We start from the raw sequence: 6259 nt of genomic DNA, 5'->3' as shown, positions 1-6259 counted from the left end.
AATGTGTGATACAGAAACCAGCATTTAAATGTTACCCTTCTGGGATTACATGCTCTCCTATCTAAAAACATATGAACAAATTGACTAGCTAAAATACATTTTTAAAAGAGAAACAGAAGCTTCTTTTCAACATTTAAAAGCTTTAGGAGTCTAGACAGTTTGAAAACAGCAATATTGTTTGGCACTAGCATTGACTTAGAGTTTAACTACTTATAACAAGCAAAGATTTAAAAGGTTGAAACCCTGAACTGTAAGAGTAGATGGCTCTTACTAATCTTTGTCATGTTATGGACATTAACCCATGGGACCCCACCTCAGCTCAGATTCAGGAAAAATAATTCAATCTGTCACACAGAAATGCTGGTAAGGTTATTCCTTTACACTCCATTCTAAATACAACTAAAACACAAATCTCATTCTTAATAAATCCATTTAATTTTTAAAAGGGAAAAATATTTAGTGCAAATATAAATTTAAGATGAGTGTGTGAATTTGATATGGTTTAGGAATTTCCAGTCACACACACAGATACAACAGCAAATCCTTGTAGAGGTTCCCAAGAGAATCCCTTGCTACAAGGAAAGAGCTTTGTTTGTATATTCTGATCACAACACCTATCACACAGATTGGAAGGAAATATATTAAAGACCAACATACAGTGTGTGAAAATAATGAAATATCTTTACTCAGATAAATAGCAATCCATTTTTACTGGTCTAACTACTGACATACTAGGTTTCGTTTTGTGGCCTAGAAAAATATTATTTATTTTCACATTAAAATAAGGAAATTGCTCCACAAAGAGTGTGTTTTGGAACCTATTTATTTTGCTACCATGACATTTTTTACTGTTTCCACTGAGAGTAAAATATTTCACTGAGACAATATTGTGGCATGGAAGTATGTTTCTTGCATAGAATAGTAATGGCAGAAAATTAACTATTGCATAATTTTCCTCATGAAGTGTAATAGATAGAAAGAGGGAGTATTCTTATGAACACTGAATTAGAAAATGCTCCCTGGCTCACCAGTAAGAGTTACAAATTCATAATTAAAAACTCAACAAATACAACACTTTCCACTCTTAGATGAAAGGCTCATGAGACTTTTGAGGTACTTGCCTTGAATTTTCCTTTCATTTTGAAAGGTATTCCCTGGTTTCACCAACACTATAATGCTGCTCAGCAATCACACATCTCACAAGTCCTGCCTCACCCAGCACAGATGATAGCTGAAGTCTGTGGCACAGACCAGACCTGAAACATTATGTTGTTATAGTCTGAACCTCATCTCATGCATGCAGACAACAAAAGGAGACATTCAGAATCTCAGCACTCTCACAGGAAACTTACTCTATTGAACCCTGTTCCTAGCAGAGAGCTTGGACTAGGCTATCTCCAAAGGTCCATATCCAAAGGTCCTTTCTAACCTCAGCTGTTCTGCAGTTCTGTGATGGGATGGATAACTGAAGCCAGACCAAGTAGTTAGTGGTTTGTTTCCTAAACCGTAATTCAAGGCTGTTCAGGTTATTGTAAGAAAACTGAGGCAAGAATGGAGCTCAAAGGAGAGACCCAAAGTATAACATGGGAAGAAAAAAAAAGAAAAGGGACAGTTCCAGGCCCCCGGGGTGGCAGAGACATGGGAGATACTTCAACATAATCTTTTGGCCATGTGCAACCCCTTTCATGGTCATGCCTGGCTTACAGTTCCATTCCTGAGGACAGCCAGGAAAAAAAACATTAATAGCTCCAAGTAGTTTCCACCTCGCCAAAGAATGATAGCCCTCCCTGGCTGACCTCTGCAACAGGCTTGTCAGCCAGGACAGGGCTCTGCACACTCAGCCAGCAGCCCATGGCTGTGCTCCTTCCCTAGGAGGCATGCTCCCTGGAGCCCCCACATGCCATTCCCCACGGCCCCTTGCCTAATATGGTGCTCTGTCCCGGCATTGTCAGGGCGTTGCTGGTGCAGAAAGGCTCCAGCATGCAATCCTCAATCCCTTTGGAGAAGTGCAGTTCACTGGGCTGCAATGATGCCTCTTGAGCTAAAGGGGAAAGAGGCTGTTGAAGGTCTACTTACCACTGAATTGACACCATCATGTCAAGTTCACCTTCCGCAGAGCAAATAAAGTTAACTTCTGTTTCAGAGTTTCTGAAACAAAAGGTCTCTCCTTTGCAGTTCTTTATTTGAGAAGTCAAGAACGTTGTATTTCAGTGGGTTGTGTTGTGCTAAACGCAGACCTTGGATTAGGAATTTTTTGTGAAACTGGTAATGCATCTGGCTAGATGTAATTCTACAGCAAGGATAGGAGTAAACTTAGCAGTCCTGTCTACATGGCTACTCAGAAAAGATAGTGCATTAAGTGTATGTAGTTAGCAAATAAAATTAAAGACAACTGTCACTTAGGTAACATCTCCAGAAATGCTTTCATGCCTCAGCCATGTCGTGAGATGCATTCAGGATCCAGTTTGACACAGGATATGAGCAGTTGGAGCCAAGAGATTTTTATGTGTAATTTATAGTTATATATGCACACATACACACTTGAAAATCAGTGGAAGATGCAACTTGACCCATTACCAACAATTTTCTATCTCTTTTCCACATTTATCATGTTCAGTTTTTCAGACAAAATAAAACTTAAAATCTCTTGCTGTGTATATAGATAACTAGGCTTAAAGTTCCATCATATTAACTGATGTGCTAAAGTTATGAAAATACTTAAGAACCATGTTAAATTGAGCCTATCATTATTTAAAATCTCAATTCCATTTTAGGTCTGGTTGCACTGGCATCTGACCTGCAACAGCCAGAAGCAGCTGTTGCAGGGAGCTGACACAAGGATGTCAGTTTGTGTGTGGTGGCCAGTTTTCAAGGGCTCTGGATTCCCACTTCCACTGGCTTCTCTGGCAGCACAAAGCATAGAAACTCCCTGACATCATATATATTACTTTTCACACTGGAGTGCAATTATAATGAGGCATGATGATGGTTCTAAAACAGTCTCCAGGTCCTGCTCTACTGCCATGCTGAAAGCAAAGTAGCCTGGAGACCTGCAGTTCAGACCGTTCAAGAACTACAACCTGTCAGCAAACATACTGGGAATGAGCTCTGGCTGGAGAACGCTTCCAACCATTCAGCTCTGTACCCATGACCAGCTTTATTTTGGGCAGGCTTAAGAACTTTCAATCACTTTGGAAAATGAGTAGTGGGTGGTTTTTGGAGGGCTTTTTACCTTAGGTAAGTAAAGGAAATGACCTTGAGCATTAAATCAGGGCTTGCAGAGAGCCTAAAGATAGCATTTCACTGTCTTTAGGCTGGAACATTCACAGGAAGAAGGAGGAAAGTCTCCTGCACTAATTTCTCCCTGCAGTTCTATACAGATCAGTTACAACCCAGCACAGAATAGCCAAGGGATTCAGGATCTCACCCCATCTGAGCAGAGGACTTATCCCCCTTTTACTTGGAAAGGAAATGGGGCTGTGGCTGCACCATCATAGACACAGGTATGATATCTGTCTTCGCAACAACAACATATTAAAGGGACTCTCATATATCAAACAACACAAGGATAGTCACTTAATGCTTTTTGTCACAAAGACCTGTCACTATCAACTTGTGTCAGATTTAAGTAGGTGGGCTAATCTTGTGGACATAGCCTCGAGGGATCAGACCAATATAACTATTACATAGGCATCCCTCAAGTGCTGACTCTGATACTCAGACAAAAATAGACAAAATGCTGGTTTGGGGAGAGATCAGGGCACACCCCAGCCCCTGTGCAGTTGTTGTGTGTGAGGATTGACCCCTGTGCCTGGCCCTGGTAATACATGAAAACTGTCCTTGTGGCACCAGACTTTTACCTGGGAATGATGCTCCTCTGAAATTAGTGGGCAGGGAAGGACTAAGGATGTGGAACAGTTGTTTGACAGACCTCATGTCCAGATCAGCAGCAGACAAAAGCAGCAAAGCTTATTCCTTTCACTCCTTATATTCCCCCACACCCCCGCCCCCCCCCCCCCCCCCCCAAAAAAAAAAAAGCTACAAAGGAGAGAAAATGGATCAAAATGGTTGGACTATCTTTTGTGCATCATTTCACCTAAATCACAGCGGCATCAGTGATGTGGGTAAAAGCCTTAGCCTCACCTTTTGGGAGATGGGAATTTACTCAACAGACTTTAGAGATTACCAGACCATAAGGAGCATTCCATTGAGAAACAGTACTGTTAGCAGACCCCAGAAAACGAGCTGGAAAAGAGAGGGCATGGTTCAAAGTAATCTTAAATTAATAAAAGTGAATCCAATTTGTCTTTAACTGAAGTAAATATGATTCTTACTAAAAAAATCAAAATGAAAAAAAAGGAATGCTCATCATTCTGCAAAATCTGAGCACAGTCGTGTACACAGGGTCTGCCTGGCGCCTCACGAGCCTGTTCTCTGCTGAGAAATAATCTGATTTGTGTGCAACTTCTGCAGACAATTCCCAGTCTGGGTAGAAGCAAGAAACTACAATACCATCTGAAATCATTACCTTTTTTTTACAAATGTCCATGGATATTTTCTATGTTATTTTAAAAACATACCTAGAGAAACTGTTCCAAACAGACATTGGTCCTAAATCCTGAAAGCAAATTTGTTCTACAGTTCTGAAGTAAATAAGCTCTGGTGGCTTACTGGTGCACTTTTGGCAGGCCAAATGGGTATTATTGTGGCCAATAGTGTGATAGAGCCAAAGTGATACATTTATAATATATTTCTAGTTTCTGTTTGCACTTGTAGTGATGGATCAAACAGATAAACTTCTGGGTTTGACTTGTGACAGAGTTTAAAATTGAAAACAGCAACCTTATGTTACATACTCCCTCTTATTGTAACAAAGTGAACAAATCAGCATGTTCACTGAAGATGAAGTTATTTTATATTCCAACAGCTGAAAGTGTCACAGTCCAGTGATGCACATTTAGGTAAAGACTGAAGAAATAAAATTAACAAAGAGTTTGCTTAAAAATTTGGTTTAGCATCTGATTAAAATTTTTAAAAAAACCAAACAATCCCAAGGATAATAACTAGCCCCAGCATATAATCTCACTGAGAGTAGTCCCATTTCAGGACTAATATAATTGCTTTTCATTATAAAGGATTTTATGGGCCACCAGAGCCAAACTGTCACATGCTAAGTGTAGGAATGTTCCCTGACTTGAGGGCTGAAAAACTGAATGAACAATTGGAACAGAAGTCTGGTAATAGGGAATTCTGTGGAATGGACTATACACCAAAGAAATAGTTTACAGATCCACATGAGGAGCTGCAGTGTAATTGATGAGTCCAGATTTTTTCTTCACTGCCACTCATAGTTATAGAACTGCATAAAACAATTATTGATTATTTAGAGTGTTTTCCTTGTGGTTTCCACTTTTCTGAAATGATGCTGCTAAATCAAACCTGACCATATGTAAGCTTTCACTCATTTCTTATGCTTTCACATAGGAATTAATCTCCAAAGAACACTGGCCATTTACTTGAACAAAAGTAATTTAGTGAAATATATGTGTACATGTCTACAGTCTTCTAAATTTCTTCTTTTTCAGACTCAAAATTTCATGTGTCCTGTAACAGGGATCTAGAAAGCTGCCAATCTCTGAGAGTATTTAAGATGGATAGGTGAAGTTTAGTGGCAATAGTCTGGTTATCAAGTTCCCATGCATTCTTAAAGTCATTTTTAGCCTACTCAGTCCACAAGGCACCAGGATGGAGTAATTGAATTCCATTCTATTTCCATATCTTTCTTCTCTTACTTTGTATCAAAGAAAATAATCCATAGAAGTTGGTTTCTGAGAACTTGTGCAGCTAACAGAAAAAAATGGGTATCTATGCTGGTATCTCACACTTCACAGACTGGCAGTAGACCACAATTTGAGTATCAAATATCACTGAAATTTTTGACTAAACCTTTTTTCACCGACTTTTTTATAATCACAGTTTTCTAATTTATTTCATCACTAAAATCATACCAAACAAAAAAATCCCAACTTGTGGGGTTTTTTAACTTCCAAGACTAAAATTTTGTGATGCTATCTAGCCTGCAAAATCTCATAGGTGAAGTTCTGCTTGTTAACCATTTAGTAGATGAAAGTATTTGGCTGAAATGTGTCAGTGTTTGCCAGTGTGAGGAAATTAAGTTTACTGTCACTACTACACCTTCATGAGAAGGCTTTGTCAACACAACTGTACTTGCAGATCCTGAAACTATTCATGGTGATAT

At 39.2% G+C, this 6259-nt stretch overlaps 1 protein-coding gene across 1 annotated transcript in view; it reads right to left on the bottom strand.

Moving 5' to 3' along the window:
• MYBPC1 (myosin binding protein C1) overlaps positions 1-6259 on the bottom strand; it is a 186821-nt gene that overhangs the window by 46060 nt on the left and 134502 nt on the right. The gene's annotated exons all lie outside the window — the stretch shown is intronic.

This window comes from Cinclus cinclus, chromosome 4, assembly GCF_963662255.1.
Source record: "Cinclus cinclus chromosome 4, bCinCin1.1, whole genome shotgun sequence".
Lineage (NCBI taxonomy): Eukaryota > Metazoa > Chordata > Aves > Passeriformes > Cinclidae > Cinclus > Cinclus cinclus.
Note: the sequence above shows the minus strand (reverse complement) of the source record. Positions and strands in the feature narration are given on the sequence as shown.